Source organism: Diadema setosum, chromosome 4 (genome assembly GCF_964275005.1).
Source record: "Diadema setosum chromosome 4, eeDiaSeto1, whole genome shotgun sequence".
NCBI classification, from domain to species: Eukaryota; Metazoa; Echinodermata; class Echinoidea; order Diadematoida; family Diadematidae; genus Diadema; species Diadema setosum.
In genome coordinates this window covers 16,716,957-16,731,383 of record NC_092688.1, presented here as the reverse complement: position 1 = coordinate 16,731,383, position 14,427 = coordinate 16,716,957, and the positions used below count along the sequence as shown (strand labels likewise).

The 14,427-nt window shown below is 37.0% G+C and overlaps 1 protein-coding gene across 5 annotated transcripts in view; it reads right to left on the bottom strand.

The window, feature by feature from the left end:
- Positions 1-14,427, bottom strand: part of LOC140226951 (probable RNA-binding protein 19) — a 110,163-nt gene that overhangs the window by 39,586 nt on the left and 56,150 nt on the right. For 2 of the 5 annotated variants that reach the window (XM_072307381.1, XM_072307384.1), the window contains exon 27: positions 1,544-2,620. The exons of 1 other annotated variant lie outside the window; for it this stretch is intronic. The gene's annotated coding sequence lies outside the window, so the exon portion shown is untranslated. Of the gene's footprint in view, positions 1-1,543; positions 2,621-14,427 lie in introns of those variants that run through there. 2 more of the 5 variants (XM_072307382.1, XM_072307383.1) reach the window with 2 other exon arrangements.

Genomic DNA, 14,427 nt, shown 5'->3' with positions numbered 1-14,427 from the left:
AGAAAATTAATTATAAAATATAAGGCAAGTATCAAGATATTCATTTAACCACATGAGTAATGATCAAGGTATTATGAATCTATCCCAGTAAATATGCATTTGCATTGCATGGTTCCTTTGAGTCAATAATAGAGTCCTCTGGAGAACAGTACTTTCCCTACACAGACTACCCTGGGTGAACACAAGCAAGTCAATTTTCATCTTGATCATTGCTTAGGGTTGTGGATTTCACCACCATGAAATGAATTTATAATCCATGAACCTAACCATCAAAATAGATATATTGGATTTCCGTAAGCCTCCAATCATTGCCTATGGAATGGCAATTCTTTTTTTTTTTTTTAAAGTACTATCAAATACTACAACTATTCAAGAACTCTTCATGCTCTGTGGTAACGGGAATTCAACTTTCCCTCACATACACACAAAATAGACTCACACATAAACACACTCGAATTCAAACACATGCACACACAGACACAGAGCATCACCCACACAATGATCTTTGCTGTGAACTGCATTCACAAAACTGGACCTGCCCAACAAACAAAATAACAACAAGGCTCCCAACTCCCACCCCACCCCCCCCCCCCCCCCATCCAAAAAAATTATATCCTAGAAAAATAGACTCTGAGTAGAAGAACTATTACGAGGAAGCACACTTCTTGTTATGTGCTGAGAATTCTTTACAATGACTCTGTGGCTTTGTATTCGTGCGAAGGACTCTTGTGAAATGAGATTCGGCCACTCATAGATCTCAAGTGCTAATGAGTTTTGGACTGCCGTCCTTTTCAGAGCAGACCTCATAAAGAAACAACTCATCGATACATATGATACTGAGAAAAAGCCCCAATGGACATATTTCTGGAATTCTAGGAAGTGTGTGTTACATCTGCAAAATATGCATCTTCTGATTGGCATTACCAAAGTACAGGGAGCAGATGTACTTATCATTTATAAGAATACAGAGGAAAATAACATGAGTATATCTCACAGCTCACCCTGCCTACATTCTCCCTGTAATCATTATGAATATTTAGTGATATGCACTCATAAAGAAACAACTCGTCGATACATATCATGATACTGAGAAAAAGCCCCAACGGCCATATTTCTGGAATTCTAGGAAGTGTGTGTTACATCTGCAAAATATGCATCTTCTGAATGGCATTACCAAAGTACAGGGAGCAGATGTACTTATCATTTATAAGAGTACAGAGGGAAAAAAATATGTAGAGTGTATCCCACAGCTCATTTTGTCTCCATTATCACTATCTTCATCATGGATGCTCATTGGTTTGCACTTGACAGGTGGAAATACAAACAACAACAACAACAACAACAACAACAACAACAACAACAACAACAACAACAACAAACAAAAAACACATGAACAAAGATAAGAATTAATTGCATGATTTAAATTGGTTTGAATATCAATCTTATCCCAATTAATCTAATTATTTTGTCTTCAAACTGGCTGGAAGACAAGGGAAAGTGAAGAAAATATGAGACACGTCAGACAATTTCCACCAGACTGGCATAGTGTCTAATGACATACAATTTAATAAAACATCACCAGTTTTAACAACCCTTTGTCTTTGATGAAATAACACAACATGTTGCAGTCAAGAGAATATTGATATACAAATCTCATGAAAACTCAACTCATCAGGATAATACATGAAGAAACTTCACAAGACAGAGAAGAGACATTGTCTTTTGATGTAAAATATCAAAATAATTAGCATACAGCACCCTGATGACTTGTACCTAAAAATGATGATTTCTTCTTGTTTTGTACTGAAGGAAACACACTCTCATCTTTGCTACAATGTTATTTTAGGCTACATACATAATATATATATTTTTTAATGATGTTAATGTACATACTGTAATCATGTGTAAGTCATCCCTACTGGACGTCCCAGTCAAGCTTTTCATAACTTATGACGATCCACACAAATGTATAATTACATATTTCATGTACAAACTATGTGCAAATTTGTGAATAATGTATGTACAATTGTATAGATGTATTTTGTGAATAAATCAAATCAAATCAAATTAATAGTGACCTCTATCCAATATGCATCATATTCTGTTTTCAATTCTCCTTTTTCTCTTTCCAATTTTTATATATCTATCTGACCACTTTATAGAGACATACACCAATTCTCATACCATAATGTTATGGATTATAATCTATATCATAAATTACATATGCTCTCTTATTCATTTTCATTGCAACTTTTCAACAGTTAGGCTAATAATGTATGTGAACTGCCAAGCAATCATCTGGCAGTACATGTTTAAAGAGTGCATCCTTTTTTGAAGCCAAAGAATAAAAACACAACAATGTCAAAAGAACAGAAGAAAAATATGACCAAAAAAAAAAAGAAAAAATGAAAATGAACACACCCGCTTGGTGAAAAGGAGAGAAAGAGATTATCTCAATGTATCAATCAGGTATTTATTTCTGTCCTAGCAGTGACAAGAGAAATCTCATCTCCTACTCCTGCAAATCTCACAATCCTACCCTCAACGCCACCTCCCTTTATCTCTTCTTACCTTAACCCTTTACTCTCTATCTCACCTCTTCCGTGGGGACAGAGCAGACCTGGAAAAGATGAAATAGAGGGAAATATATACACATCTATCTTCTATCTATCTACATCCCTATCTCTCTCTCTTTATATATATATATATATATATATATATATATATATATATATATATATATATATATATATATATACACATATAAATGGTACCATATAACACATGTGTGTATATATATATATATATATATATGTATATATATATACACATATATATTATATATATATATATATATGTATATATAAATATATATACTCATATTGAAGACATCATATAACATATATATATATAGAGAGAGAGAGAGAGAGAGAGAGAGAGAGAGAAACTAAGGGAAGAATAAAAAGAGCAAGATAATATAAATTTGAGAGGAGAGAAATAAAGATAAAATATGGGAAGGAGAGATAAGAATTGAACATACTGAATAGAACAGCAGAGACAAGATAGATTATAACACATATTAAAAATGAGATACAATACAACTAAGAATATATGTAGATATATGTAGCCACAAATGTAACACAAGGATATGGTAAGCGTATAAACTGGAGAGGAAAAGAATGCAATTGAGGGATGATGCAGCATTGAAAATGAACAGGAAAAAAATGCAGGGAGGAGAAATAGACAAAGAGGCTGAGGGAGGGAACAGGTTGTCAGTTAAAGAATAGTGGTTACAAATAAAAAGCAGGCAAATCAACTTAGAGAAAGAAGCAGTAAAAAATAAAAGAGAAAGTGGGTAGAAACAGGGCAAGCAATAGATGGCTGATAGAAAAGTAAACAGATGCTAAGTTGTAGAGTTAGACAGGCAGATTATCAGAAGAATGTGATTTAAGTTCCAAAAGCTGCCAGGCAGGATACTGTATGATACATGAAGAGTGAGAAGAAACAGAGACAAATATAAAGAGGTGTGTACTGTATACGCTGAATATTTTGTGAGGTTTTTATTCTTGCGAATTTCGCAAGTCAGGTGCTATTCGCAAAAAATTAAAGACATGCAAAAAAATTGACTCTGATCCCTATGTGAATGTGATGTACGCGTGTACTCTTCTCCGTTCAGTACAGGACTCAACGATTCTGAATTTAACCACTCGCGAAATCATCGGGAATTCTTTGCGCAAATTTAGACTCGCGAAATATATGGCGTATACAGTATCGTGTGTTTTTTTTTTATTGTGTGTGTGGTTTTTTTGTGTGTGTGTGTGTGAAAACAGCAAATCCTTGTGTATAGAATGTCTTGTAGTTGCAATGGTACAGGAATTTAAAAGAGAATATGCAAGGTCACTTCTACTGTAAAGACCATCTGCATATTGCTCATGCACTGATACAACCTCACAAAAATTTAGATGGTCTCTGAAATGAGCCGAGTTTCTGACAGCAAAGGGAACATCGTGAAAGTTTGTTCATTTCTCTCAACTTGCCCTGCCCAACTACTTGAAGGAAGATCTGTTCATGTGTACAGGGACAGCAGATGCAAGCGGAGACAGAACTCACTCTGCAAATAAAAATCTCAATCATATTCTAATCCCAGTCATATGCATATAACTCAAAGGCTGATCAATATATCAAGGTTGTCATTGTACAAGGTTGAGGTGAAGGTGTATCAGTATCAGTTGCTGTTGTTGTTAATGTTATTCCTTGCTTGGACTTGCGTGTTTATTTGTGAGAAATAAATCCCACAAAAAACTCATGCATTTTAATCAATCCTACTGGCTGACTGAGATTATATGAAAGTCAATGCTGTCATGGTACTACAAAACCTAATGATGAAGACCCCTCTAAGGAACAGACCATCTTAATATTTTGCTGCATTGCATGAAAATAGAAAAAAAATCAGAGAAGTAGATCAGTACAAATTTGGGAAAAATCAGACACACAAAGAAAGTCACAAATTGTTTAAGTTAAGAGAATAAGAAAAAATTGCCCAACTACTACATCACACAGAGATGCCAGTTTAGTTCATGACTTTGTTTGGGGATCTGAGTTTCCCCATACATTTCACAGAATCTACTTCTCTGATTTTTCTGTCTTCATACACAGCAATGCAATATCACGGTAGAAAATCCCTTTGAGTTTGACATTATATCAAAGGATATCAATACCATTACTAATGAGTGCAAAGCTATCTGTGTCTTCATCATCATTATCATCACATCATCATTATATCATTACCATATCATCATCATCATATATCATTATCATCATCAGCATCATCATCATAATATCTTTTATATCGTTATCATCATCATCACCATCAACATCATTATGATCACCATTATCATCATCATCATCACCATATCATCATCATCATCATCATCATCATCATCAATTTCATTATCCACATCATCTTCATCATCTTCAGCATCAGGCTCATAATCCTAATACCTACACCATAACCCAGCAAACGCAACCATTGTAATCAGTATCTTCACAAGCATTCTGTCTACCTTCATACACACAAATTGAATGTGTTTCACCAATATACCATCTCATGGCATGAACTTCAAACTAAATGCCATTGTCTGCCCACAGAAGGGCCCTAGAATGAAATTTCAACCCCATACCAAATTTTTGTTTGTCATAATTCAACATAGTTTTGAAAGCTTTTTCATGTGATAAGACAAATCATTTTGTATGTGCGTGTGTGTGTGTGTGTGTGTGTGTGTGTGTGATTTGGGGAGCCTGCAAGCCGAACAGCCCTTCTGCTGAGCAAGTAACATGTGTATATACATCACGTGCTGATGAAGCTGATGTTGCTGGAGATGTCGTCTGTGTTAGTTGGGAGGTCATTGTGGTCCCTAGTCTCCTGGATGTTGAATGTCATGGGTCACACTTTCATAGCAATACAGGCTTTGGGATAGCATGCTTTCCATCATGCTGAGGAAATGGGTCACTCATACTATAAATGTATGTTATGTGAGTAAAGAGAAACTAAAGCGACAATTCAGAGAATGCTTAACCTAACATAGACAAATATGACATATAAAATCGTGACCTTTTTAACCCCTTCCATACAGGAATCTGGTGGCCTGTGTATTAAGTCTATGGGGATTTCAGAATTCAGTATGCGATGGGTTAAGTCACAGTAAGACCCTGATAAGACATCTCAAAATATTAATCATGGACACTGCTCTATGATGAGGCTTTTCCAGTACTGGTATCTGCTGTTCATTTTTGGAATGAAATGTTACCAATCCCCTGAATCTGCCAAGTATAAAAATTGCAGTAATTTCACACCTTTTTTTTTTTTTTTTTTTTTCAAATATGGTCTCCTTTTCTCCTTTCATAATTTCAACAAATGTTGAATTGTACTGACATGAAATAAAAAAGAAATCACCCCTCACAACCTCAGAAAAAGAAAGAAGATATTTTGTCTTTCTTGGCATATTATATAAACAATATAATACATATTTTGCACTGCCATGGAAATACAAATATAGCTCTGTTAGTGCCTACTCCCATAGGTCCACATAAATTCAATTATTGCTACATGCAACTGTACTTTATGTAAACTTAGTCTTATATAAGCACAGTATATTTGTCTCAATTAAATTGAGGGCAACCATTTTTTCATTTCAATCAGCAAAAGATATATTCAAAAAACTTAATTCACTTTGTTGTTTCTTTTTTTAATGATCATTATCATCGTGTTCACTATAAATGATCAGTGTACGATTTTTGGACAATGAATGAAACCATGCAAATAATTGCTTTCTTTATTGGTCCTTTCAAGGAGGTATTTTGTCAGTGGTGGTGTAGCTTATACCACTCAATTTGGATAATGACATATTCTTTCTCCCGAGGGCTAGGTGACTTGACTTTGCAGCTTGGATAGGTCCATTGTTGCTACTCTACTGCCACTGAAGCAATGCGTGTACGTGAAAAAGATTAGTGGGACTCTAATTAGGTTAAGACCTTTCATATTGTTTTGGGCTGAACGAAAATATTGTCATGAATATTTGACAATATATATTTTTTCCCCAAATTGTATATATGAGAGCTTATCTGGCCCTTGGGGCTGAATTTTTGATACCAAACACAACATGCAAAATAAAATGTGTATACTGCACCATTTACATGGCGGGGGGGGGGGGGGGGGGGGAGGAGTGATTATCACGGCCAAATGCACACTAAATCACACCAAAGAATGCAATGTATTGATACATTTTTGTCATAATCAGGATATACTGTTGCTATTTCATTAACTTCAATGTCAAAATTCAGTATAACATTGGATGTTAATCCTGTACAGTGAAAACAATACTGGTCACATCTTATGAGTGATAAAGGATCATGTCTTAACCCATTCCTAACAAAGATTCTGAAGGTCTATAGTCTTTGCACAGGTTCCTGCATCCCCCTCCCCCCTCCCCCCCTCCCCCCCTCCCCCCCTCCCCCCCTCCCCCCCTCCCCCCCCCCCCCCCGGAATAATTAATTAGGCTAATGCTCAAATATTTCTGAGAAAGGGTAAATGCAAAGCGAGGTCTTGCCAGCATATGGCAATTTGTGATTATAGTGTTTTTCAATATAAGTTCATGGACCCTTTTAGAGATGCCAACCTGTCACTTACAACATATGGATTTTTCAGCTTGGAAAAAAAAAATGTTAAGGTGAAAAAACATATTTTACCTGTTTTGTATATTTTTCATTATTCCTTTTTCAATAAAATGCTATTGCAACTGGGTTTTTTTGTGTGCGAATTTGGTGGTCATAGCTTGGAGCTGTAGAAAGTTATTGAGAATGCACAATATCATGTGTATAGTGCTCATCACATAAAGTTCATTGACCACTTGACCTTTGAACTAGTTGGACTTCATTCATATTCAAATTTGACCGGCATCTTTAGGTTATGATCTGTGGTGTGAGCTTGGTGGTCATAGCTCAAAGCTGTAGAAAGTTATTAAGAGTATACCACAATACTCTGAGTACAGTGCTTATCAGGAAAAGTTCATTGACATTTTGACCTTTGACCTTGTCAGACTTCACCCATATTCACATTTGACCTGTGGTGTGAGTTTGGTGGTCAGAGCTCAAAGCTCAAAGGAAGTTAGAGAGAGTACACCAAATTGTTGATGACGCCGACAACAAAGTGCATATACACTAGAAAATATTAGATGTGCATTGATTCAAGTACAGCTTCTTGACACATTCAAAGATGACACACACATCAATCAAACTTCATATTGCTGAAAACTGTTTCAATTTATTTATCATCTTAATATTTGCAATATCTGTCACATACATTATGGGACTTTACAATATTGCCCATCTGTTGGATTTTCTTTTTTAATAGATACATCATGTCACAGTCTAGAGGTAGTGTTGTTTCTTTTTAAACATTACAATCAAACATGGTTCACTGAAAATTGGGTCTTTCATAGTGACATTTAAAAAAGGATAAAAGCACCATACTGCAGTACCAGCATTTGTGTCATGCATGTTGCTCATGAGTGCTACTGGAGATAAAGATCCAGGGTTTCTGTAACGTCAAGTCTACTCAAATTCTATGAATGAGGCTAAAAATACACACGCATGTGCTCACAGGCTGTCAGAGCAAAATGAATCAGCCATATGGACAATTCCACAACATATGGGGACACAGATGCCAAACATTCAAAATGATATTGTTTCAAATACCTCATATTTTCAGACAATACTCGGGTTATATTTTAAACTCATCACATTTTTCCATGAAGGCAGCCATTCAGATTTACAGAATGGCTGCCAAAGTATAACTACAACTTAATGGTAAAGAGTGCATCGACACCTAAATTACTCGCAGTATATCCATTTTACTTGAATTCTAAATAACAAGTTTAATGGAGTTACCAGAGAAGTTCTTTAAAAAAAAAAAAAAAAAAAAAAAAACATGAAAACAAAAACAAAAAAAGAGAAAGGGCTGGTTGCATTGCTGTGACCAAAAACAAGGATTTTTCAACTTTATTGGACAAAGACAGTGAGCTGTATGCCTTCCTTTTATCACCACATATAAGGATATTCATCATACTGTTGAGTCAACATGGACGCTTCAAAGTGTAATGTCAAATACAGAAATGTCAGATACCAGTATGTAACGTCAGTTACCATGGCAACAAATTATAAGGCAAAATCTTTGACCTTTCAATACCTTTGGTCATTTCAATACCTCTGACAAGTCAAAGGGTATGAGCAGAGCTCAGCAATCATTTTCATTAATTACAAAATGATGGCCATATGCTTGTTTTTTTTTTAAAGCTTAGTACAGTTCTTAGGTTGAATCATCTATAAGTTGAGGTTTCTCACTTGTACTTTACTTGTATATGCACCAACATTATGGCATAGTGTGCATTCAAAGTCCTATGGGATAATAAAGCTAACATCAATTTAAAGTTTTGTGATCAAAGATATTGTTGTTGCATGGTAACTGGCTTTCTTTAAAGTTCCTATTTGAAGGGAATAAATGTTCGTAAAATTCGTTTGTAGATGAAATATATGTTGGTAATTGACCAATAATGCAAAAAGTTTGGCTCAAATCCCCGCAAGCATCTAGATATCCGCTATTTGAAAGTCCCAAACATCCCCCTCCCTCCCCCTCGAAAACCAGCCACAGTACGGGACTCCAAAAGTTGTGACGTCACGCCAGGGTAGTTAGAGCCACGGGCCCCGGATGCTCTGTAGAAAAGCATTTGGCATCGGGAAAGAATTTCTGTCAATTTTTTTTCAAAGTCTGAAATCTCTGCTATTTATACTTTTGACACCAACTCTTTACTGTTTGTCTACACTTAATAGTATTATCATGAACTGCTTCTTCTCAAACAATTATTTTGTATTACTATGATCTGCAACAAGCCCAAATTTCACACAATTATCACAATTTTCTCCTCATAGTTTTGGTGCGAAAGTAGATCCGGTCGGCCGTCGGTCGGTATGACGTATCACCTCGCAGCTCGTATCGTATGCATTGTACGTACGTACGTGCGGTTCACATTTGTATCATCGTAACTTTTTCATAGCGGTTCGTTTCGAAATTTCGCGTCGATCAATTTTGAGCTTTCACTCCTTCCGAAAATGGCCGAGAACAGTGAGTTAGATCAGAGTGATCTTTTTATGGACTTTGAGGAGTACGTTAGTGAAGAGGAAGGAAGCGACAAAAGCAGAGAAGGGGACGAGAATACAGACGAGGACGATGGAAGTTGGGAAGATGTAAGCTGGGGAGAGGACGATGGAGAAGTGGGAGAGCAAGGTGCTGTCGACGTCAATCCAGCCGGGGAAGCAGCGGCAGGGCCACGGGTGCCGCAACCCTATTGTCATGAGCCGCTGCCTTTCGATGGAGATGGAATGGCAAACGACGGGGATGCTCCTCGTCTCGATTTTGATCCAGAACGGCTTTTGGTAATCATGTAGAAATGCACACCATGCACACCTACCATTTCCTTGCTTAATTTGTCAATGAAAACTTCTTGTGGCTATCAGAAATGTCAAGATGGACCATATCTGACGGTTTCATGAAATTTCATAGCCAATTACAGAAGAAAAGTAGCTAATTTTGACTCAAAAGTATGCCGATTGACGGCTGTGTCAGCGTAGCATGATGAATGATCGATTATGTGGAAGAGCGATAAACGATGATAATCGATCGTTGTAGTCTGTGATACAGCCGCTTGTTTGGTGTTTAACCACAAAAATTACGTCGGCTTGACAGTAAAAAGTGGAAGAAAGAAAGTGATCTTGATGCGTCTGTTTTTTATCAGTTTTAGTTAATTTTCTCCTGTGTGTGCATATGACTGTATATCTATCACCATTTTTTGCTGACTAAATGATGGAAGGATAATATGTGTACAAAACAGTAAAAGATATATGAAAAAAAAAGAAAATGATATCCATCATTAATATTGCACAATAAAATGGACCTTTACTACAAAACAAAAGCAAATATTGGGGTTGCAGTTCTTGTATACATAATTAAAAAATGAAATGGAAAAATTAATACTATCATGAAAACAATTATTTTTACAATGTACTATAATTCGAACTTATAGATTAAAAACATATCGCCATGTCAATTTCAATATTCTGTTTCCACAGCGCCATGAGTATCTTTTTAGGTGAAATGAGCACTTTATAACTAAGAAGTCCACTATATTACTACATGATTGTACACTTTTTCTAACACTATTCTCATTAATTTATTATTATTAGGCCTATATGTAGACTACTAGAAACAAATCCCCTTTGAATTCAACTTCCTTCTCATCTTCTTTTCTCTCTCTTACTCTCTCTCTCCCTCCTTCTAATAGCCTTACCTTTTTCTTCCACTTTTCCTTCAACTTCATTCTATTCCCTTCAACACTATTCAAATTATAAAATTATCAACTTTTGCCAAGATGAAATCAATACTTGCCACAATCTTTAAAGAAAGGACGTCCAAATCCTGATATGAATAATCTGTATCAATAATTTGAATAGTATTAGTAATAGTGATAAGATCGTGAAGATTGTGGCAATGGAAACAATGAGAAAAAAAAATACGAAAAATAAAGTAGGCCCTACACATATTGCACGAATCGCGTTCGATATTGTGAATAGAATCTAGTTAACGGCTAATTAGAGACTACCAGAATCGATTATAATCGTTGACATCGTTCTCTGTGAAATCAATACACTACTTACTACGTCGGAGATTATGTTCGCAACAACCGTACTTTTCAGCTCCGATTTCTCATTTTTCTTCCCTTTTGGCTTTCTAATTCCATGAAAATCTCGGATATGGTTCAATTTAGCATCTCCAATAGCTGCACAAAATTTGATAGACAAACGGCGAAGCGAACGGTAGGTGTGCATTTCTACATGATTACCCGGCTTTTGAATAACAATTGGTAAGTTCGAAACATGTCTTGAGCTGCAGGCGTCTCGGAGTTAGTGCAGTTTTCACTGCGGGCGATGTGAGGAAACTACTAACTCCTAAAGCCTCTAGTCTAGAGACTAGACTATTTTCTAACTAACAATTCAGCTCATTTTTTGTCCAGATTTAGCTTTTCATCAAACAGTCTTAATGTACGGGCCTACGGCGCGGCCCTAAGGCTAAACGGTCAGCCCCTGACCACAGACACTAGACAGATAGGAGTCCCTGTAAAAAGGCTGTAGGCCCTATGCTATTATTACTGATTCAGTTTGGATCAGTAAATAAGACAGGGTTAGCTTGTTACTTGTTAGATCTAAAGTCTTAATAAATTAAAGACTTTAAAACCTGTGTCCCCATCTGTAAAAATTATTGAGGAATATGTCAAACTTACCAATGTTATGGTATAAAAAACTATAAATAAACTGATTTCCCATCATTACAGACACTGCTACGTAGTACAATGTACAGGCATGTTTACGCTACTAGTACTGTGCAAAGAGACGATTGATTGCTGTGTACTGTAGCATGCAGTGTGCACCGCGCGCTTCCCGCACCGATGCTACATTCCCCCGTGACTACGGTACTACAGTCACAGCTGTACTACGTATTTGAGTGCTTGTACTCGCAGTCGAGCCGCTCGCTACGTCGCTTGTCGTACACTGGCATAGCAAGCTATGTAGCAGAGGCTTTGGATGAAAGCAGTGAATGTGTACTACAGTAAAGTAACCTGCTGCGGAGCGCGAATTTAAGAACCCGCGAATACGTTTTCGAGCCGCTCAGCGCGAAAAATTAATCGCGCGAAAATATTGACGTTTACAGTAGGTCATTTTGCCGTTTTGCTTCTAGCCTATAGCTAGCTAGAGCGAGTCGCCGTGCATGGCCGTGGCCGCCTGAGCAGCGGAGCCTCGGCCGAGGGCTCCCCTCTCGTACCGTCCGCACCGTACCGCGCGCTGGCACGTACAGAGTCGCATCACTCGCGGATTAATCTTTTACGCGGGACGTTATTTTTCCAACCAAAATAAAACTAAAAAAGTCCTCTCAAAATTCTAAATTTTCTGAATATTATGTGATGTATCAAAAAATCGTTCACTAGAACATTTTTTTCTAATAATTCTTAAACAAATTAGAACATAAAATCCATCATAAGAGAGCGATATGACGCAATTTTAAAGCTTTGACAGCACTGCATTTGCGTGGACATAAGAGGGAATACCCTTACGTGACATCATAATCTAGGGGTCTTGACTCAACGGGGAATAAGGCTTCGATATTTTGACGAAATTTGAACGCATATTCCTCAAAAACCAACCTTTTTAGGGGTTTGAAAGATGTGAGATAGGAAAGTATGGTTAATAAGCCTTTCAAAAACACAAACAGTCCAGTTTTTGGCGATCGGCTTCTTATGTGAACTTTAATTAAAGCATAGACTTAATGATAGTGTATGCTGACAGTAATATATCATTTTTACATGATGACTGCCTTTAAAGTACAATTCATATGTACCGGTATATATTTCTATAGAAGCTAGGTAGTGAAGTTTCTTTAAATACTCAGGACAAGAGGGTTATTTCAGGGATGTCGTGTTATTTTCTGTTTCCAATGTGCATTACCCTCCAATTCAATATGATCTTTGAGAACACTTAAATAAAAGATAACTCTGCCCCAAAATTTGCCATAAACAAGCAATACAATATGGCAACATAAATTCTGGCACAGAATGTGTATGCATGATACTTTACTCAATCATCAAAGATGTCCAAAGTCCCTGAATATTAACACAGAATGCCACAAGAGGGGGCTATTCCAATTCAAAGCACAGCCAACACGGGTGATTGCACTGAATTGCACACATTATTCCATGACTTTGTGAGTATATGAGGGTGAATTACTGGTGCAGACAAGTGTACACGAGCTGAATAACCATGTATGCTGCCCTCTATTGGTTTCAAGGAGTAGAAATAAGCTAGTGTCAATGCACTTCCACTGACTACATGGCTGCCTCCATGTGGAAACTTCGGGCATGAAACTTGAGCTAAATTTGTGGATTCTTTAGATGTTTTTGTGAAGTGTACCAGAGCAGATAGTGCAAACATACTCAAATGAAGCACCTTCAGCAGAATCACCAGTGCTAGAAGACAGTGAGAACTGCCTTTACACTCATGAAAACATGGATAACTTAGATTCCAAAAGTCAAGAAACAGTGGCTATTTTCCCTCAAGGAGAACAAAGGTTCTCACTAGGAAAAATAGGATGCTTTGCGGTGGTTCAAACTTTGGGTTTTGGTGTCTACATTTTGGTCAGGGAATACCATCATAGGATGAATCCTGATGGCATACTGCAATGGTACCTGACAATGAAAGGTACTCACTGAAGGGCTGACGAGTGGAAAATATAAGTCAATCTTGTCTATCAGTGTTTGGAGGCCGGCCACAATAATGGCAGAAGTTTGTCAGTGACTCTGACACCACTGTCCCCAGCCTGCCAGCTCTCCTACAAAGATTAGTTCAGACACACTTCCTAAAAATGTGCGGAACTTAGCCTCCAGCACAGCCATGTGATACATAGGAGAATGAGCAGGTGGTGCCAATGTACTCAAATGAAGCACTTCTGGCAGAATCACGACTACTAGAAGACAGTGAGAATCGCCTTTACATTCATGAAAATATCGACTACCAAGATCCCCAAAAGTCAAGAAACAGTAGCTATTTCCCCTCAAGGAGAACTTAAGTTTTCACTACGGAAAAGAGGATGCCTTGCGATGGTTCAAACTGAGGTTTGGTGTCTACATTTCGGTCAGAGAATACTATCAAAGGATGAATCCTGATGGTATACTGCTATGGTACCTGACAAAAAAAGGAATTCACTGAAGGGCTGACGAGTGGAAAGTGTCAAAAGATTAGTCAATCTTGTCTATCAATGAATAAAATTAA